This window comes from Ascaphus truei, chromosome 1 (assembly GCF_040206685.1).
Source record: "Ascaphus truei isolate aAscTru1 chromosome 1, aAscTru1.hap1, whole genome shotgun sequence".
NCBI classification, from domain to species: Eukaryota; Metazoa; Chordata; class Amphibia; order Anura; family Ascaphidae; genus Ascaphus; species Ascaphus truei.
The window spans coordinates 102771532-102794880 of NC_134483.1; positions in this window are offsets into that span (position 1 = coordinate 102771532).

Here is a 23349-nt window from a genome sequence, read left to right on the forward strand (position 1 = left end):
GGGGTCACGTGGTGTGACGTCACATGATCCCGCAGCGTCATTTGATGCCGCATTGCCATGGGGATGTGTCCTGAGCCGGTTGAATCTCGGTAGAGGTTGCAGAAGGCTCTTGCGTTCCCCCGGCATTTCATTTAAATGCCTTGGGGAAGAGCGCGGGACCTCTGCAACCGCCCACGACCTCCACCAAATAATCTCAGGCCCCCCCTGGGGTTGGCGCACCCCTGATGTATTGATGTATGGGAGAAAAGGTGTCTATGGTGTATATGGTGCTCTACCTGTGGCTCACAGGAGGCCTGAGCCTCCGCCGCTGGGAGCCTGGGGTGTACCTGATTCAGTAGGCTCCTAACTAGATGGGATAGCCCCACACAGGAACACACAATAATAACACACAGCATATAACGATAACCTTTACTATGAATATATGAATAAGCAACAGATAATGAAAATAGTAACGCTACTGGGTACAGCTATACATTCACCATGCAGGGCCTTATCCCACACCGTGTAACCCACACCGTGTCCACAGTACCTGATGGGGCCCTCGGGCACCCAACCACTCCTGGAGTCCACAAGTATGCAACCCCCACCACTTACATGTGGTCAGCGCTGCCACTATGGTGTGTGTACTTGGTTGGTGCACTTTACAGATATGGGTACCTGCCAGGTGCTCCAGCACCCAGGAGTGCAGAGTTGGAGACAGAGAGAATCCGCCGACTCAGCGATGTCATCCACGACGAGTCCACCTCCGCATGGGGTGGTATCCCGCTGCAGTGTCCCACACGAAGACAGTCTTTAGTCCAAGAAAAGTAATCTGGTAATCACTATGGTCAGGGCTGCACAGCTTGCAGCTGTATCCCCAACTAGAAAATAGCTAATTGGGTAGGGTCCCTACCTAAGGTCCTGTCCCTGTAGCAGCCACAATCTTGTTATATGAGTCGGGCCTAGCTGGGGCTTAGGGGGGTATCTGGCCTAGTGCAGAGGGTCACAGACCCCTGCACATACATCCTACCCTGTTCGTGTCTTACTGCCTGTAAGCTACCAGCGTGCCAAATGTAACCAGTCTCTGCAGGGGAATCCTGCACTCCTATTGGTTCTGGCACGACCACGTGGTGCCATCTCCCAGAGCCTCTTGGGAGTTGTTGTTCCCCACGTAGCCTGTTCCTATTTCCGCCACGTGCACCTAACTTACTGCACATGCGTGACTTATCAATGGCCGCTGCGGTCGTCCTGCGCATGCGCGACCTCGCGCAATATGGCGGCACCCTGTGGATAGAGCCGCCAGAGCCTCCGGCACTGCACTCGCCCCTGCAGCTCCCTGACATGCACGGGAGGTCCCCCCTTCTACCAGAGGGGAGGGGGAAGACAGGAGGACCCTGTGAGCCAGAGGGGACCTGGCTACATATGGGAGGAGGCTTCTAAAGAAATCCCATTCCTCATATTGTGGTGTTTTGAATGACATAGCCATTAGCTCAAGTTTTTGTGCCTCTATGGCAACAAATTCCTTTTAAAGATCACTAGCAGCCCTATGTTTTTGTGGCGGTGGTTCATATGAACTGGAAGGCAGCAACACAAACCACGACCTATTGTTGTTAACTCCACTGCTGGCTCAATAACAGGTTCCAGGGTTATTATACACGTCTCCAAGTTTGATACTGTTCTTGAGGGCATCATTTGGTCCTGCAAGAACAGCGTCATTTTGAAAAATGGCCAGGATGAACAAAAGTCTTTGCCTCTTGGACCAGCATCACCGGATCGTGGCACTTGATTTTTCTTTAGATCCCTCCGGAAGGCATCTCTAAGGTTCTTCCACTTCCCTTTGCATATTTCACCTTAACAAATATAAATTAAAAATTAATAGAAACTCATGATTCATTTTTCAATACAATATTATCAATATCTAAGATTTTACAAATTATACTGGTTAAGCATCATTTCATAAATCAAGTATTTGGTTAATACATATGTAGCCCTGATAAGAAATAGGGTTATATGTCTTTCCTCCTACTGGTATAAGCCCTGTTAAGGGCAGGCTGCCAGTAGTTATCATGGGTTTCCCCCACATCAAGCCCTGCTCCGAGTGGTGGAAGTAGGTCACCTGACCCTGTGTGGAAGGCATAGACACAGGGGCGGTACCTGCTGATGTCATGAGGGGCAGGGCTGTCTCAATTTAGTGTGTGCCTGTTCCTGTCAGTGACAGTAGTAGTTGAGTCCTGGGTTCAGCCTGAGCAGTAGTGTTGGAGTGTCTGACTGGACAGTCAGGGTGTGTGAGCTAGCTAGGTTCCTGAGGAGTAGGGCCTAGTGAGCTATAGGTGGACCAGTGCCTCTCACCCTGCCTAGGGGGTGAGGGAAGAGCTAGCCCCACCCTGAGTGCCCGTGACTTGAGGTGGAGGCAGGGACACACAGTACCCAGAGACCATCCTGAGGGTGTGTAGTCTGGTGGGAGAGAAGACCCTGTACCTGCGATACAACTGTGTTGCTGTTGTTGCTGCTACTCTGCTGCTGTGTGCAATAAAGAGGTGCTGCTGATTTTACAAAGACTGACTGAGACTGGAATCTCTCATCCCTTTGGGTGAAGTTCTCTGTAAGGGTTCCACCCCATAACCCTGGGGCTTCACAGAGATGGAGGCGTTGCACCACTGAGAAGAGATGAAGGCATTTACCCCAGAAACCTGGTCCTGTCATCCCCCACACCATCGCGGGAGACTCAGGCCCTCCTGTTGCCAGCAGGTATGCACCACACCAAGACACGTAGCCAGACCTTAGTACACCTCAGGGGGTCCGATCTGTGACCGGGGGGGGGGGCTGAGGGCTACAGTTGGAGGCGCTGCTGAGATAAACAGGACCGGTTTTCAGCAAAGCAGAGATGGAAGTGTTAGGTTCACCGTCCACGCAAGTGCTGCAGAAAGTACGGCGCAAATGCATATCAGGGGTAGTATGCCCTGGGTACCCTAAGAGGGTTTTGTAACTTGGGTGCATGGCTATTGCTGTTCTAGTCCCTTGAGGCAGATAGTGTGAGGCAACTGGGGGGGATAGCCTGTTAACTAGTCCAGGGCCCGCACTATGAGTAGCCAACAGTAGGAGACGCCCAGTACTGAGGAGATGCCCAGTACACTAGCCAGCACCTAGAAAACACACCACAGATTACTTGTGGGAACCGTCAGCGAGTGCGGTGTACTGAAAAGGAGTTCTGCCTAGCCTGGGGTATGTCATACATCATATTCGTGGGTTAAAGCATAAGAAAGCATGCAGAGAGCAGTCAGAGAGCATCCAGAGAACAGTCAGTGTCTAGGAACATGTTGCACAGTAGACACTGAGAGTAGCGCTATTGTGGGCTTAGAGGGCTCATTAAAGATGGCGGCCGCAGATACATGTGCTCTGCGGAGCATGGAGGAGTTAAAAATGGCGACAGCAGCATCATTCATGGCTGAGCAGATAGCAGCCGAACCAAAATGGCGACTCCCGCCAAGCCTAGATCACGCACGTGCCACGTGCAAGCAGGCTGCAAGAGAAATGTGGCGAGAGATGTGCAGGGGTTTGGCGCCAAACACAGATCTCCAGCCAAAAGGGCGGCGCGAAAAGCGAAAGCCCACCCACCTGTGTAGTGACTGGCGACAGAAGAAGCCACGTCATGCAGAGCGAGATAGTGCCCCTCCTCTTGTTTCAACCAGAGGGAGGGGGCACGGCAAGTGCCAATCAGAATTTTCCTCTCTGGAGAAAGGAGGGACAGGAAGTGAGAGCGAGGAACTTCATTTCTGCCTGACTATTGATAAGAAAGGAGCTGAAGAACTGAACTGTTCAACCCCCGCGCAAAAGATGGCTGAATTGAATGTTACCCCATTTCAGTTTCCAGGAGGCTTCCTGGTTGTGGAGGTTGATGGCCGAGAGTATCTCCAGTGCCTGTGTGTACATTGCAGGACACCCGGACCAGCCCCGAGCACGACGGCACGATGCACTCAATGTGGCACGTTCTATCTATGGCCTGCCGAGCCATGGCCTATGCTAAAGACACTGCGAAGTGCCTCTCCGGGAACCCTAACGGAGGTGGCGGAGATGGAGGAGAAGGCTGTCCTGGTTCCCTGTATCACCGCTGAGGTGGGAACCGAGGCCCAGCCAATCAGAGATGTATTAGAGAAGAGCGCGACCGCAGTGGAGGTACCGGAGCGGGCCCGTTTCGTACCACTACCCACTAGCGGTGCGGCAAGAGATCGAGGTGACTCCCTAGCGGAGGAACCGTTACAGTCCTCGGAGGAAGGAGACGGCCTATCATTGGTGGCGATGCGCCTACCGGCGAACCAACCCAGCTGTAACAAAGATGGCGGTCCACTTGTCGGAGAGAGGGAGCAGACGAGTCCGGACAACCCCCAATGGCGAGTGCTGGTGCGGCCTGAGCCACGTAGAAGTTCCCCGACAGTGGCGACTCCCAGTGCGGCGGAGATGGGATCCGAGATGGCTCCGGAGGAACCAACGATCACCAGCCGGCAGCGGAGCGGTAAGGAGACAAATCCACCCCCTTACTCCCGCCAGGCGAAGATGGCACCTGCAGAGGGCAAGAAAGAAAGGCTTGCGGCCTACCTGCCCGTCCGTGATCCGTCTGGTCCACCACCGCCCCTTCCGGTCCTCGACGCACTTCCGGTGCAAACCACGGAGCGGATTGAGATTCCGCGGCCACAAGCGATGATGTCACTTCTGAGTCCAACTGGCACAGAGGCCCGGAAGCTTTGTTTTCAAAGAGGAGAACGGCCATGGCAGCTGCGCTGAAGGCCCAGGGTGTTACCAGAGGAGCAAGAAGCGCGCCGGAAAGGGCAAGTCAAAAGATGTCCACTGGTAGCGGCATTGCCCGACTCATAGACACTGTACCGGACATTGCCGATTCCCCAGTCACTGCCCCTAGCGCCATTGCCCCAACCACTGCTCCTGCCCAGTCACGAGTCATGACACCGGGTCCTAGCGGGGATAAGTTAACCAAGAATCCCAAGTATTCTACGGATTAGAGGGATTGGGAACTGAGCGATGAAGGGTCTGATGGGGAGATACCGTATGCTAATGTTATTCGTGTGCCTAACCCTGTTCCATTTTCTCCTGCACCTAGAGGTAGGGCCCGAGGGTCCTATACCACTGCAGAAGCGGATCCCGTGAGTACGGTAATGCATAAGATGAACCCCACGAATTACACCAATGTGATAAGAGGTAGACGCAAAGGCTCGCACTCTACCGAGGCGGCGACGTCAAGTGTATCCTTCCAAACAGAATCGGATACAGGTACCAGTGTAGTATCAGGGTATGAGCACCAAGATAAGTGGTGGGCACCTCTGTTTACAGGGTATCACAAAGGTATGGACCGAACTTGGTTTTTGCTCATTAAAAACAGTGTAGTTGACCATTGGTGGGCAGTAGGCACCTTTTCTCCCCAGGAGGTTGCTGATGAATTGGATAACCGATACAGGGAGATTGAGCAAAAGATAGTGATTCCCAAGGGCCCCACCGTGCTGTATGATGATGTTGCCCCAGAGGAGCCTCAGTTTTGTGTACTGCCAAGCAGGGCAGGAGACCGAAAGCTGACCAAACTAAGCAGAGCAGACAGGGCCATAGTGGCCAGGTATAGGCAATCCCATGGCTATGAGTTCCCCTATGTACCTGAGCCCATTATGCAAGAAATAGAGGAGCAGAGAGATACCTGGCTCCGGGACGCTGTTATGGAATACCTTCGGACTAAGTTCGGTAGGGTGGCCTATCATAAAGAAGACAAAGTGTGCGAGGTCATACGGGCATGGAGTACTGGGAGGAGTATTTACATGAATAGCGTGGTGTATAGGCCGGAGTATGGGTCAGTACAGCCCTATTATGTTAAAGTTACAGAACACAATGGGCAGGAAGTTAGAAAGCCTGACCCGCGCCATTACTATTAGTTAGGTTCTCCATGTTGGGAGGTACCTTATCATTAATTCGTCATCCGGGTGGGACGGTCTGATGTTATGGGCACTAATAAATTGTGTTTGTATTTCCAGATTGTTCACCTGCAGGATGGTACGTAATTAGGTCCAAGTGGGGACCATTGGATTCCACCTGAGGGAGAGTGTAGCCCTGGTAAGAAATAGGACTATATGTCTTTCCTCCTATTGGTATAAGCCCTGTTAAGGGCAGGCTGCCAGTAGTTATCATGGGTTTCCCCCACATCAAGCCCTGCTCTGAGTGGTGGAAGTAGGTCACCTGACCCTGTGTGGAAGGCATAGACACAGGGGCGGTACCTGCTGATGTCATGAGGGGCAGGGCTCTCTCAATTTAGTGTGTGCCTGTTCCTCTCAGTGACTGTAGTAGTTGAGTCCAGTGTTCAGCCTGAGCAGTAGTGTTGGAGTGTCTGACTAGACAGTCAGGGTGTGTGAGCTAGCTAGGTTCCTGAGGAGTAGGGCCTAGTGAGCTATAGGTGGACCAGTGCCTCTCACCCTGCCTAGGGGGTGAGGGAAGAGCTAGCCCCACCCTGAGTGCCCGTGACTTGGGGTGGAGGCAGGGACACACAGTACCCAGAGACCATCCTGAGGGTGTGCAGGTGGGAGAGAAGACCCTGTACCTGCGATACAACTGTGTTGCTATTGTTGCTGCTCCTCTGCTGCTGTGTGCAATAAAGAGGTGCTGCTGATTTTACAAAGACTGACTGAGACTGGAATCTCTCATCCCTTTGGGTGAAGTTCTCTGTAAGGGTTCCACCCCATATCCCTGGGGCTTCACAGAGGTGGAGGCGTTGCACCTCTGAGAATAGATGAAGGCATTTACCCCAGAAACCTGGTCCTGTCATCCCCCACACCATCGCGGGAGACTCAGGCCCTCTTGTTGCCAGCAGGTATGCACCACGCCAAGACACGTAGCCAGACCTTAGTACACCTCATGGGATCCGATCTGCGACCGGGTGGGGGTCTGAGGGCTACATATACATATATATTTCTGGAAAATTGATTAAAAAAATGCAGCTATAAATACCATTAACACTATAAAATAACTAATCATTGCATGTCATTATTTATTGACAAGCAAAAAACTCATGCGGTGGATATGTAAATATCAAATTACCTAAATAGTTCATTTTGTTAATTTGATAAAACTTTTAAAAGTAAAAATCAATACACATTTTATGACAAATAATTAAACAATTTAAATAATGTAACACATAACTAACAAGGGATGGCCAATATTTCAGAAATCTCCTGCCACAGTTTATCATGCAGCATTCGTCGTGGTACCATTTCTTTTTTTGATTCCACAGAGGATCGCTAAGCGATCAATTATAGAATTATCCATTTATTCTTCAGGGCACAGCAGGGCACAGCAAAGCACGGCACACCATGCCATGGCACAACAGGGCACAGCACAGGAGGGCAGAGCGGGACACAGCACAGCAGGGCACACCACGGCACAGCATAGCGGGGCACCACAGAGCACACCAGGGCACGGCACAGCACAGTACAGCCCAACACCAGTATTTATACAGTTGGAAGACTTTATTTTATGTCAGTTGACAGGCAGAAGTTAAGGCACAAGTTCAAAAGTTCATGGGTAGAATATACTTTTGTATTGTGTTCACAGGCAGATTTTAACATGTTCATGGTCAGATTATTATGTTTTTTATTGAGTTCACAGGCAGATTTTTAGACGTTCAGGGGCAGAATATAGTTTTTTAATTGAATTGGGAAGTTACTGGCCAGAATGAGTGTCTAGAATTGGTGTAACAATGCTTTGTTGTGATTGGTTCCCCAATGCTTGCATTGCTTGTTTACTTGCTGTCCTCTGATATGTTAAAGTAGGTCAGGTGATCAGAGCTTGGAGCTATAGATTCAAAAGATTTGTACTCCTGAAATTGAGCGCCGAGGACAGTTCAAGGGCACGTGCAGGCGCGCGCTCATGCAGGCCACCCACATTGTCGCAATGTGTTTCATCGTGGCGAGCGGGTGCTCCCGCTCAGCACCATCCTGGACAAGCCCTTAGAGGGTAAGATATGCTGAGGAGGGTGCTCAGGACCTTGAGCCTGGGGTACTGCCTTCAGGGAATGGAACGTGTGCTGATGTGCTGAACCTAAAAAACTCCAGTTATACCCTCTCTGGTGTAATGTCTGGAGTGTGAACAACCAAGAAGAGTTTCCCCTGAGGTTCATCCTGGCTGCACCAGGATCCTCCAGGGCTGGAGGCACTCCGCTGACCGATGAACCATCATTGATAGCCTATCCTGATGTCTCCTTATACCAGGGAAGCGCAAAGTTTTGATGCTGCGCCCCCTGACTGGCATCCCCCGGTCTCGCACCCCCTCTCTTACCTGGCAGCAGCGTCAAATGACGCTCCGGGGTCATGTGACGTTAGGTCACGTGACCCGCGGCGTCATTTGATGCCGTGTTGTTATGGAGATGCATCTGAATCCAGGTAAGTTTTACTGTTGCAGAGGCCTCACTCGGTCCACCGGCATTAATGTAAATGCCTTGTGGAGGAACGCGGGACCTCTGCAACCGCCCGCGCCCCCCCACACAAAACTCCCGCCCCCCCAGTTCGCGCACCACTGCCCTATACCCCCGTGGAGATCTCAGGCCTTCTGTTCTACAAAACAGGTGAGGGAATAGGTGCTACAATTGCTAAATGTTGTCCATTGTCATTTTTAACTATGTGGCTTTATATTTTTAACTGTTAAATGATCAAATACCCATGAGACTAAAGACAATTACTAACCCTTGAATATTTTCTGTTCTCCCCACACACTACATAATTACTCCTTTATTCACAAATTAAAGACCAAATCACTATCTTTTCCAAGCCAGTGAAAAGAAAATCTCACAAAATCCCATTAAGCAGGAAACATCACACATTCACGCAATTAATTTTGTTAATTATTTGCTACACAAAAATAGAAACTACATAATTGATGGCACGGTAAAAACAAAAGCAGTTTTTACTACTCAGACAAATTCTTTAAAAAGTCTGTGTTTTAAAGAAATAATAGTACGCCATGAAATATAACAACATAATATAATATTATTGTTTTAGGTGTAACGGTGTTTCCCCCACCCGATGGGAGATTCTGCCATTACAGCGTGTGTGGTGCATGCTACCTGTTGGTAAGCAGGAGGGCTGAGTCATCCGCCGATGGTTGTGGGCCAGGACAGGTTTCTGGGGTACATTCCCCACATGGTTCTCTAGTTGGGTTGCCAGGTGTCCGGTTTTGAACCGGAAAGGCCGGTAATTCCGATGCCTGTCCGGTATAAAATCGGAGGTAATACCAGACACCTATGTGTCCGGTATTTCCATTTTTGTGGTGGCAGAGGGATGGCAGCGCGAGGGCGGCGTGACGGCAGGCGCGGCAGGAAGTGCTGAGACTGGAGGCGGGGGCGGACGGTGGCCAGGCACAGACAGGAGCACTGAGTGAGTGTCTGTGCAGCCTCTCCCTGATTGGAGGAGTGGAGAGCAAATCAGAGGACAGCGGGGGCAGAGCACACACCCCGGCGGCCCAGAGAAGTCTGTGTCCTTCCTGGCAATAAGGTAAGGACACAATTTGGGGGGTGATGGGGGAGCCAGGGTGGGGTGAGGTGATGGGGGGCCAGGATGAAGTGAGGTGATGGGGGACCAGGATGAGGTGAGGTGATGGGGGGCCAGGATGAGGTGAGATGATGGGGGGCCAGGATGAGGTGAGATGATGGGGGGCCAGGATGAGGTGAGATGATGGGGGGCCAGGATGAGGTGAGATGATGGGGGGCCAGGATGAGGTGAAGTGATGGGGGAGCCAGGATGAGGTCAGGTGATGGGGGGCCAATATGAGGTGAGGTGATGGGGGGCCAATATGAGGTGAGGTGATGGGGGGCCAGGATGAGATGTGGAGATGGTGATGGGGGGCCAGGATGAGCTGTGGTGATGGGAGCCAGGATGAGCTGTGGTGATAATGATGGGGGGGCCAGGATGAGCTGTGGTGATGATGATGGGGGGCCAGGATGAGCTGTGGTGATGATGATGGGGGGCCAGGATGAGCTGTGGTGATGATGATGGGGGGCCAGGATGAGCTGTGGTGATGATGAAGGAGAGGTGGGGGTATATTTTATATGTATTGGGGAGGTGGGGGTATTTTTAAAATGTATTGGGGGGTGGGGGTATTTTTTATATGTATTCGGGAGTGTGGGGGTATTTTTTATATGTATTGGGGAGGTGGGGGTATATTTTATATGTATTGGGGAGGTGGGGGTGTTTTTAAAATGTATTGGGCAGGTGGGGGTATTTTTTATATGTATTTGGGGGGCGTGGGGGTATTTTTTATATGTATTCGCGGGGAGTGGGGGTAATTTTTATATGTTTTGGGGAGGTGGAGGTATTTTTTATATGTATTCAGGGGTGTGGGGGCATATTTTATATGTATTGGGGAGGTGGGGTTATTTGTAAAATGTATTGGGCAGGTGGGGGTATTTTTATATGTATTCGGGGGTGTGGGTGTAATTTTTATATGTAGTCAGGGGGGGTGGGGGTATTTTTTATATGTATTTGGGGGGTGTGGAGGTCCAGTATTGTGTCCAGTATTTTTGGACAAGCCACCTGGAAGCCCTATTCTCTAGCAGTGTGGCGCCACCATCTGCCGCAGACTCTAGATGTATGGAGGCGATCTCCTACGGTAGAAATATTCCCTCACCTTCCCCAGTAAGATCACACACCAGGCAGGAGGTATATAAAACAGGAGCGGTTTTATTCTGTTTAGTACAATGCAGTTACAGCAGGTCTCTGCCCTATGCAGTCTCTAGTGGTCTATCCAGCTGTAGGATGGTCCCTGGGCATCAACTATGGGTCAAGGGCCCCCGCAGTTGTCCTTGCTCTTCCCAGCCCCTCTAGCAGAGGCAGAGGAAAGGTCCACACTCACTCTCCCCCGAGGGAAAGAGGAATGGAGAAGGCCCAATTCTCAGACACTGCTGTGTAACCTGCCTCTCTCAAGTGGGGAGAGGCATTCCTGAATTTGGGCGGCAATCCCCCTTAAGTACAGCCAGGAGGAGGGCACCTGGCCGGACCCACGATTGGGTATACTCAGGCATGGTTCCACCTACTCCCCCTGTCACTCAAGGGTACTGCCGGGAGCCAGGGAAACCCCATGATAAGTACTTGCAGGCCTGCTCTTACCAGGGCTTACTGCCAGTGAGGGCAGACTGGTAGCCAAGAACCAATCCTGCTACATAGGCAACATGCAACTATACAACATTATCTTCTTATTATTTCAGCATTTCCATTTTGACACATCTACAATATACAGTATATGACATGGTACACATATGACCTAAAACCTCTCTTAACCACCATTCACACAGCAAACAGTGTTATCACTGCAGCTAGGGATTCTGGGTTATTTGCATGTCATTACCATTACTTTTTAAATGATATTTTAAAAACTACATTACACATCCCTCGCTGTCTAATGTGGTGAGAAATGGGGAAGTGTACAGTTTACAATGCAATAACTGCCATTCATTTGAATGAAAAATACTATTATTGACTGTGCATTGTCACATTTACCACTATAGTAAATACGTGCCAATGTTATGTTTTGCCATATCCTGTGTTCTCTTTAATTTTACAGGTATGTAGATTATCACGACACTAGATGGCGCCAAGCAGGTCATTCAAATGTACCTCCTTGCTCCGTGTTCTACACGGATGCTTTATACCATTAATTGTAGTGTAGACGCTGAAAAAAAACTGTACATGATCATGGACATTTATCAGACATTTCTCCAATGAAAAAATACAGTTTGTTGTAAGGTTTACCCCAGTGTAAATCAAATTGAAAATGTTAATTCATGAGCCTGTTGGTCCTTTTATAAAAATTGAATCAAAAGAAGAAAATGTGTAGTGCTAACATTTTGGAAGTGGCGTTTTGATAACTCTAGGCTTTGAAGTGGGAGAATCCACTTTGAGTCACAAATCCAGGTCCAGGTGACTATTAGAGAGGGCAAAGTTTTTCCCGGAATCCGAATCTGCTACGGATTGGCCAGTTCCTTCCATCGTCAGAATTCCATGAATCAGTCTCAGGAAGGCTGATGAATTTTTATTCTATCATTGAAAATCAGTCCGACGGATATGGAATCCAATGGAATCCGAAACCGTAACAAATGGAATTTGAATCCGCCAATGAAGTTATTAAGGGAGAAGTATATAAATAGGGGTGTAGCCTCAAGTTTAAGCCATTTTGTTTTTTATTTTATTCATTTATTAAATGTTTTACCAGGAAGCAATGTATTGAGAGTTGCCTCTCGTTTTCAAGTTTGTCTTGGGCATAGAGTTATGATAACAATACATTGTTACATTAAGTGAACAGAGGTTATTCATTCAATTCACAGACATTTCAGAGACCGTTAGAGATATTATTATGGGCGTATGTAACATGTACATGTAGCATAGCCTCCGGCCGCTACTACTTCCCGTGGGCCCTAACAGTATAAGTCCTGCTAGGGACAGGCACTGGAGGGGTTAGATTATCTCATGAGGGCCTAGTGTTCTATTGCAGCCCTGGATATCTTTACTGTATCCAGGGGCGGGCCTAGCAACAGCCTGAGAGTGTCAACCTGGGGGAGTATACTGGTTGGGTCATATGTAAATGTATGATGCCTATCAGTATCAGATCTGCCCTCTTATGGGGCAGGGTTACAAGCCCAACCCCAGGGTATATATACTGGCACTCTCCCAGAAATCAGTGTGTCTCTTCCATCCCTGTGTGGAGTGACAACAGCTACCCTGTATCCCATAAGGGAATACAGGAGGAGCACCAGAAGGAAACCTAGATGGGCCTCAAGCCTTAAGGTAACCTTCCAGGGAATGTGGACTGCTGTACATTCTGGGATATGCAATATACATCCATTGAACCATCCACGTGTGGGATTCTCTACCTGGAGATAAGAGAAGTGTGAGCATGGACCATCCTGCAGAGACAGGATTCTCGCTGACTGGAGACGCTGCCAACCACGAATAAGGTACCCTGAAAGCCTTTCCTGATTCTCCCCACACCATCGCGGAGCAACAGAGAGCCCTCCTGTTGCCTCACAGGTATGCACAGCACTAGGAAACATACAGGTAGTGACCCAATATCACATAGGGTGGGGGTAAAGGTGCTACATACAATTACAGCATCATTTTGAAATATAGCAGCTTTAACATTACCAAACATCAGCGAACGGCAGCAAATGTCTCACACCCCTTGGCTGCCCTTCGGCTGCGTCAAAGGCTGTTCGCCTTTGGGTCGACGCAGATGTATACTGAAGGGGTTCAGATTGAATGCAGCTGTGGTCCTTTATGCTCCAGGGTCATTAACTTCCAGTGGGCGGGGTTGATGAAACACATAGCAGTAAGCAAATGCCCATGTTAACCCATAGCATGCTGATTCTGTGTGTAATGTTTTTTCTGGACCCTCCTGACCCACCCAATCTCACATTGACCCCTGTGGTCTAACCAGTCCCCATTACATGGTCGTGTCTGGTGGTGCACCTGTTGGCAACAGGACTCCTGAGTCTCTCGCATGATGTTGTGTGGGGAATGCCAACCCAGACAGGCAGCTGAGGTAGTGTGCATGAGTCCTACCTATATCCAGTGCAGCGCCTCCACCTCATCAGGATCCCTGCGTCCGCATCGGGATGATTCTGATGAGGAACTCCTCCATGGTGCCTTCCTCTGCAGAGTAATTCCACACTAACACAGTGGGGTTATCTTTGAACAGGGCATCTTTATTGATGGCTCAGGCAGACTGCCCCTCGCAGCAAACAGCTCAGCCGCTCATTCTTTTGCTGCACTCCATTAGGAAGGTTCCTTCTCCTCTAATAGAGTTGCTCTCCACCTCTCCCCTCAGGGAGATTCACCAGCTTGTCTCTCTGCTTTGAGCTGCACAGACTCACAGCTATTGCATCAGACACTGCAACATTGTTGCAGACCTCCACATGACTCTCCTGAACAGAGTCAGAACACCAACAGCAACTGAACTACTAACTTTAGGCAGTGCTGTGTCTTATATCACCTCCAGAGAACAGACACCCTCTGTGTCACTAATCGTGGCCACAAAGCATGTTGTCACTTCCTTTGGGACATATGACAGCTCACCAGGGTTTGAGGTGTCGCATGTTGTCACTTCCTTTGGGACATATGACACCTCACCAGGGTTTGAGGGCAAACCTCCATGATTGTTGCTGGCAATCCTACATACTTACCAGGTTTACTGCCAGCATGAGAAAGAGATATGTACACCAATTTTACACATGGCTACATGTGCAAAGGGGAGCAGCTCTTGGGGAATCCTTTCAGGTGTCCACCTTTGGGGCGATGCAGATGGGGCAACGCTGAAGGGGTTCAGATTGAATGCAGCTGTGGTTTTATAGTGTGTGGGCAGGGTTTAGCTGTGGCTTGCTAGGGAGGCTGCTTCTGTAGTACTATAGTTCAAACATGTAACATTATCTGCTTAACAAAACTTGTAGGTTAACCATTAACCTGTGACTGACTGGACTGACCCTTATTTGGAATTATTTGGAATCTGCAGAACAGATTCAAGTTGAAGCCTGCAACAGATTTGGATTCAGGTTGATTCTTTCAAATCCACGCAATCGAGACTGACTGATTGAATTTGAAGAATCTGATTAGCTTTAAGAGGAAGCAATCCGACTACGGATTCAATGCTGCAGATCGAATAGGGCTAAGAAAGTCCCGAAGAATCTGCTGAACAGATTTAGACAAGTCTGCCCATCACTAGTGATTATCAGTAAGCCTAAGACACAAACCTTAGATTGTTCTATTTTTAGGGAATGTTTTTTATCTACAGTAGAGAGGGTTAACCATAGAATATGAACAAAAACAGCACACGAATGGTCTTAAAGAAAGAACAATGTGGTTCATTTAGGGGATCAATGTTTTGGTCCCACTGTGGACCTTTTTCAAGGTAAAAAGTGGGCTATAAATTAATCTGCGATAGAATTTAGCTGTCATTCATGGCCTGACTGTTAAGAATCACTATTTGTTTTTGCAGTTTAGTGAATAACTGCCATGGTGTTTAGTCTAAATCAGACAGCACCACTCAAAAGAAAAATTTGTTTGTCAATAGTTTTCGTTGCTCGAGGACGGAAGAAATCCCTAGTTCCTACAGTAAATAACATAATAAAAAAACAAGATGTCCTCAGCACTTGAATATACAGAAAAGTGTATATATGGAACTAGAGAAGTATTCTAATAATCATGAGAAATGTATCAGATAAAAAATATGATTATAATTACATTAGAAATATAAAATATCACAGTGAGTAGTAAAAAAATTAAAACGCAGTAATCAAACATAGGAAAACTGAAGAATTTAAGACAACTACTATATGGGTATAAAGAAAAAAAAAAGAAAACTAATACTTATCCACAACAGTAGAAAGTAGCTAAGAATCAGAACACACACACGTGTGCCACAAAAATGTAATGCCGGTGCTCTTTGAAACCCCACATGTACAGACCTAGAAGTAGTGTGCGCTCATACTGACGGCACTAAGGACGCTAATATTGAGAATCTTTCTTAGGGCATAAAGGGAAGTACCACAGGGCATCTGGTAAAAGGCCTTTTGAAGGGGGATTCCCTGAAGCATTGCCCCCTTTGCTTTATTTGTTTTGTTGCCTCTCATAGCTTTTTGCTTTTCTCTCCCGCCCCCCCCCCCCCCCCCAGTTAGTGTTAATGTACAGCCTCTCTTGTTATTTTTTGGCTTTGTTCCATTTTTTTGGATTTCTAATGATCTATTTGTTACATTTTTTGTGGCACACTCGTTTGTGTTCTTCTTCTTGGCTGCTTACTACTGTGGTGGATAAAAAGATGTTTTGGACCAATGTCTTACACGTCTTGATGAATCTAAAACTGTCTTGAAAAACAAGGCTAGAGATAAAAGATTGTTTTTTTTTTCCTATAGCCTTTTCGACTGCCAGTACATGTATCAAATGTTCAATATACAAACATTGGACCATTTTGAGGAATGACAATATATTAGGGCAGATATGTAAAATACCACCAATTTTTGCTTACACAAAGGGCTTGCAGACTGACTAAAACAGATTACATTAATATATACACACCAACATTTTCTATCTAAACACAAATCTGGTTGTTTTAGGTGTTGCGGTTGTTCCATGTGTAATACTGTTATACAGTGAGATAATGTTACTCCTCCATATACAGGAAAGTACTTCCAAATACCTACTCATGTCACCTGCAATACTTCTTTTGTAATTTATGTTTTGAAGGCCCACTATTTGTGGGCAAAGCCACTAGAGCTCCTAAGGAATATTTCTTAGATTACAAAGGATACGAAACCAACCGCACTTATCAGACATTGTATAGAACACAGGCATGGAGCGTAATCCATCAGGATTATGGACATTGATTGGGTCTTCCCCCCCCCCCCATGTGCTCGTGGGGGTGACAGAGACACCCCTTTACTTCAACATGAGTGTTTTTGGATCTATACTGGTGGTACAGATATACATAAGGGACTGAACAACATCTTGCACTGTGCCTGCTTTTACGTAAACAATAAAATGTATTTTCTTATATACGTGTTTCATCTATTTTACTTCATAGTGCTTTCATGGTTGGTATAATGGTCTATTAATAAATGTTATTAAATTATGAGTGATATCAAATAATATTCTCTCTATTTTAGTATCTAACACCATTTATAGACCTTTTTTTTATTGTATCCCATGCATTCTTATTTGTTAGATTTTGTACATTATAACTCTAAAATTCATTTTTTTACATAGATGTATTAGTTGTATCAGTTTGATTTAACTATAACTACTTATGTATTAATGAGTTTCTATCAGTGAGAATGATTGTTGGATAAGCTATTTGAATCGTGAACTTTATAGCTCTATTTTTCTATATATATCGCTCCCTGATGGGGTCGTTTATGTTTCCGCTTATTGCTATCCCCTAGCAATGAATTGGCTTGTTTACTAGGGGAGTGGCCATCCACTGATGTTTTAAAGCAGCAGTCCAAGCTGCCGATTCCCCCCCACCCCACCCCCTTTCCCCCCTGTAATATGTGCATCATTTCAATCCACACAATGATAAGAAATTAGCTACGTTCCCTTTAATCAATTTCTCAGGTTAAAGAGAAATGATTCTAAGGCTGTGGATTATGAAGAACAATCTTTCTTTTTAAAGAAAAGATTCCTAGACAAAGAATATGATAGCGATTTAGTAAACTCTTCGCTCAAAAAACTAGAAAGGATTCCTAGGAAATCTTTGATGAAATATCATCATAAAAAAAGTGAGAAGAGACAAAATCAAATCCCAGCATTTATTACTCAATTTAGTGATACCCATTACAATGTTAGAAAAATTCTGCAAAAACATTGGGGGATATTAAAAGCTGATCCCATTTTGGGTCCCCAACTAAAGTCCAAACCAGGGATAGTGTTCAAACGAGCACCTAACCTTAAACACATTCTGGCTCCAAGTCAAGTCTCCAGAGAGGCCATCGTATCTGGAGATATTAAAACTCGCCTAGGAGTTAAAGGCACGTACAAATGCGAAAAGTGTAAAGCGTGTAACCATATCTGTCAAGGGAAAACAGTTACATCAGGAGTTACTAACAAGGTCTCCAATATTACAAGTTTCATTAATTGTCAAACAACGCATGTGGTCTATGCCTTACAGTGTAGCTGTAATTTACAGTACATTGGTAAGACAAAAAGACCGTTTAAAATGCGCATGTTAGAGCATCTGAGAAATGTTAAAAACATACCAAAAATAATAGCAAAGGGTATGCCATTAACACCGCTTTTGAAACACTTTAAAGAAGTGCATAACAGTGAACCTGGTTATATTAAATTTAAGGGACTTGAAAGTGTATCACTAGGTAATAGACAGGGAAATAGAGATAATCATTTATTGAAACGGGAGCAATTTTGGATTTATGAAATGTATACCAGACATCCCTATGGTTTCAATGAATTCATTGAATTGACTCCTTTTTTAAGATAAGGTATTCCGTTTTTAATAAAATGAATTTATTAACATTTATTTGCATTAACATTTATGTATGTTTTTATATTTATTTGTTTTTATTTAATCATTTGTTCTTTTTTCTTTTATTCATATACAGGTTTCAGCATGATTTGTTTACATAGTATATCATTTATGTTGTTAGAGGTCTTATTCCTGTATTTTTTCATTGGGGTGAGTGCAATGATTAATTTATAATTGAACACATCCCCCACATGAGTTGCCATACACCCTGTTGCCTAGTAACCTTATTTCAAGGTGTTTCAATCAGTGTAGCAATTAGGCAAAGTAAGGGTGTTTCTCTGAGGGGGCTGGTTTCTTCAATCAGTTGCCGCCTATATATACGCGCAGATGACGCTGTACGTGACCTCCTGACGAAGTACTTGGTACGAAACGTGTAGAGGTCACGACAGGTCCTCCTGCGCGTGTATGCTGGTAAGCTGAGATGGAGCCTGCAGGAGACAGCAGCGGTTTTATCCATCTCCGCGGTGCCGAGATCCGGATCCTGTGCAGACACCGCGAGTCTGCTGACTGTCTCAGTGTGAGTGTCCGTTTCCCCTTGCCAGTGCCCAACCCTATGGCGGTTTCTATACAAATCTGTTGATAGGTTGTTTTCATGTTTGTTCTTTTCTTTCATGTTTTTTATATAAATTTTACTGTATTTGTATACTGTGCAGCTTAGGGTTTAGTCACCATCAGGTGTTCTCCTTGGTAGTACTTAGCCGTCCAGCTGCACAGCTGTTCTGAGGTGGGGTTGGATCCCTCAGTTTTTGTGTATTTTTAATAAATTACCTTCCACTAATCCCTGGTGCGCATTTGTGCATTTTTTATTATCCCCTAGCAATGAATTGGCTTGTTTACTAGGGGAGAAGCCATCCACTGATGTTTTAAAGCAGCAGTCCAAGCTGCCGATTCCCCCCCACCCCACCCCCTTTCCCCCTGTAATATGTGCATCATTTCAATCCACACAATGATAAGAAATTAGCTACGTTGCTGATCGGTCCGTTATCATTTGATTGATCAGCGAAGATTCAGCTCGGGAGTTCACCAAATTGCTGTCAGTGCAGCAGAAGAGGACCAAAGATGCAAAGTTCTGTGGGGAAGATCATGTAACCAGTCAGTCACTAGATACAATTAGTGCTCTGCTAGAGAGAGGGCAGGGATAAAAAAAAAGCGGTGTAACAGAACCTGTTTCAGTAAAGAAAGGGGATGTGACTTTGTAAATGGTTGCTATAGAAATAAAAAAATGCTTGTTACATTATAATACATTAAAAATGTCATCCAAAGTTGTTTTTTTTTTTTTTTTAAATGTTAGAAATATTTTCTCTTGGTACAGAAAAAAAAAAAACACATATAGGATATTTCTTGGACTGCGCCTTTAATGTTAGTGTACATTTATTTATATATATATATATATATATATATATATATATATATATATATATATATATATATAATACTGAGTTAAGTTATGGTGAGTAAAAAAAGTGACAAAAACCCTCCACAGGGGGGGGTTGATTTCTGATGAGTCACTGATGAGACCCATCAAGGTCGAAATGGCTGTCTGTGGGTGGTTTTCTGGGTATGCACCTTAACCCTGGCTGTGCTCAAAGCTGTGACCATGCAGCAAGCTTAAGCCTATAGGGAACCATGTTAAAAATGGTTATTGAGGCTCATTTGCATGTCATTTCCCAGAATCCCTTGCTGCAGTGGAAGTGCTGTATGCTGGGTGATAATGGGGAAAGGCGGGGTTGCAGACCTGCCTAAGACATGCAGATGAGCATACAGTTATATTTGCATATATAATATATATATATATATATATATATATATATATATATATATATATATGTAGAGGTATCAGTACCGTGTTAGCCGAGCTTCAATAATCAAAAAATAAATAGATGATACCGTTCTGTGGCTAACGAAATGCTTTTATTTGTGCGAGCTTTCGAGATACACTGATCTCTTCTTCCGGCGATGTTACAATGAATGAAGCAAAAGGTATACTTAAAAACAGTGTCTCTTGGAATGTTATCTGTGCTGTTCCTTCCCCCGGTGTGGATGTGTTTAATGACTAGAGGTGTCAAAAGGTTACTGAAAGCAAGTGAAGAAAGAGTGTGTATGTGTATCAGTGTGAATAAAAATGAATGGAGAGCCCACAGTATATACAGTGCTTTACACAAGGTGTGTGTGGAGTGGAGTGGATAAAACACATCCACACCGGGGGAAGGAACAGCACAGATAACATTCCAAGAGACACTGTTTTTAAGTATACCTTTTGCTTCATTCATTGTAACATCGCCGGAAGAAGAGATCAGTGTATCTCGAAAGCTCGCACAAATAAAAGCATTTCGTTAGCCACAGAATGGTATCATCTATTTATTTTTTGATTATATATATATATATATATATATATATATATATATATGTGTGTGTGTGTAAGCCATGATAAAGGTCAGATTTGTGGACCAAAACATCAGTGTTATCACTATCTTCTATTGTAATTCAAATTTACTTATAGAGTGCCCAGCCTTTTTGCAGTTTAAACTTCATATTGTTTTGTTGGATTCTGAGAAACTTTCGACTTGTTGTGCTGGAGGCACCTGATCTTGTTATTTTGGTATTTATTGCTCTTAATTTTTTGGACTGCCAGGTCTTATTCCATTATTACTGTAAAGAAACCGTGGTTGCTGGTGAAATCTCCTTTTTCTCCAACCTTAAGGGATGACTCTGTGTCATTTCTACTGCCCTTGGGATGAATAGTTATTTTGTAAGCTCCTTATAGTGACCCCGAATATATTTGTATATAGTTATCATCTCCCCTCCTAGCCGCCTCTTTTCTAATGTAAACAAATCTAATTTAGCAAACCTCTCATCATGTCAGTTTTTCCATCTTTATTAATTTGGTGGCTCATCTAAGAACTTTTTCAGTATGTATTTTTTAAGGAGTGATGCCTAAAACAGTACAGGTAGTCCTTGTTATCCAACGTTTCACTTTACAACGAATGGCATATCCAACGCTTTACAATACAACCCTAAGGACCGTTTTTCAATGCCGGAATGCGTTATTCGACGCCTGAATGCGTTATCCAATACTCACCTCCACTGATTAATATGGGACTCACTTTACAACTGTTTCACTATCCAACACTACTTCCAGAATGGATTCCGTTGGATAACCTAGGGCTGCCTGTACTCCAAATTCAAGGTATGGTTTTATTAATGCTTTATACAGTAGATTAATTATGCTTATTTCCCTTCCAGCCATACCCCATTTAATGCAAGATAAAATCTTATTATTTGCAACTACTGTCTGACATTGAGCACTGTTGCTAAGCCTGCTGTCTACATGCACTCCTATATCATTGTCTATCAAGGATTGGCCTAATTTGACCGCATTTAATTTGTAATTAGCCTGTTTATTCTTGTTTCCCAAATGTGTAAGCTTACATTTATCTGTATTAAACCTCATCTGCCATTTACTTTCCCAAGTTTCCAGTCTATCCAAGTCTGTCTGGAAAGAAATTACAATTTTACTACCTTACACATTTTAGTGTAGAAAGGTAATCGATCTATATTAATTATACTCCTCTTCTTCCTTCTCCTCCTCAACAGTTTTATGTTGTGTAATACTATGTGCGATGGCAGAATCTAATTGTATGTAGTAAAGACTCATTTTTATTTTACAACTGCATTAAAAACATATGTAAACAAGCAACACTTACAGGTGTAAACTGTGCTACATATCGCACCAAGCAATCCCTCCCTATCTACTCCTACAACCACTAACTTGAACCCCCATGAGAGTCCTACAGTATGAGTTAGAGATTGTTCAGCATTCATCTCTGCATGTATTCCTGCAGAATATGTCTATAACTATGACCCTTCCCTCACATCAGAAATAGTTCTGCTGATGCACACCCAAAGGTTGAGGCTTGACCAGATTGAGAGAAATACTCCTGCTCAGAAACCTACACTTCTCAGTCAGCAGCATCAGTAGCTCAACTGTAAGTCTCTGCCTGGCTTTCGTTCTCAGTTACTGTGGCAGCAGTCACACAAAGCACTGTTCTTAAATTTGTACATATACAGGACACAGGAAAATGTAAAAAAAAAAAAAAAGGTCCTTGGGACTTCCACCCTTGTGAAAGAGATAAAACTGTTATCAAATACATAGAATACACTGAGCCTTGTGTCAACATGAATGTTACGTCTTTTGCTGGCAATGCTCTATAACTGCTTGTTTAGACCTCCATTGAATGGTACAAACAAAATAAAATGTAAATTATGCAATTGGAAAGTTGGCAACTGGCACTGGTAGTGTTCATTAATGGGTACTGCTGGTGATATGCCATGGGAGTGATGGCAGTGGTGTCAGCAGGTGCAGCATCTTAGAATTTGAAGTGAGAGCACAGGACAAGCTATTATTTTCCCTAGACATGTCTGCTGTGGTAGCAGTCAAACAAAACACTGTTCTGTACATGTTAGTTTCTGATAGGAGCCAGAATATATTCATCCATTGTTTTAATGAATAATGTTAATTATGGATAATTTCCAGGAACTCTCGTATGGCATTCAACAGCCCTCTAGTTCAGCATTATCATTAGCCTCACATCTATGCTGGCTGCCAACAAGTGGCCTATCTAGAAAGAATATATGTGAGGTTAATTTGCTTGATGACAGCTTTGTCACATCTTAGGCTGCGCTTATAGTGCCGGTGACGGCGAAGCGACGGCGCCATCACGTCGTGGCAAAACAAATACATTGTTGCCGTCGCGTGCGCTTATAGTGCACGCAACGGCGACAAAGCGATGGAGAAACAGTGCTACCAGAAATCTGGTTGTCACTGTTATTTTATTTTTATGGTGACAGGCCCCCCAGGCCCCAGTCAGTGGGTGTGCATGCGCAAGCCGCGATGCGTGACGACCTTGGCTAAAAGACAAGATTTTTGTCTTTTAGCGCGGCGGACGAGCATCGGCCAGAAACTCCGGCGCGCATGCAGCCGTGACCACTGGGGCCATAGCTTTGGGGTTGCTTGCTCTGTGAGTGTGATCCTGATAAAATAGTTCTATCTTCTTGTGACTCACATAGTAAAATATAGGCTTTCGGGGCCCAAAGTTATATACTGTATGCATTGCACAATAATAAATCAGTATTATAAAAACCTGAGTGTTTACTTTAGAGAATAAGCCATCGTCCAAAATTCATCCAGACCATCTTATGTTTCTTAAATTTAAAATATACCTCTTTGCTACAAGAGGGACTTGCAATATAGTGGTTTGCAAAGAAGGAGATTATTGTACATCATGTAAAATAATCAATAAAAATCACCAATTACAT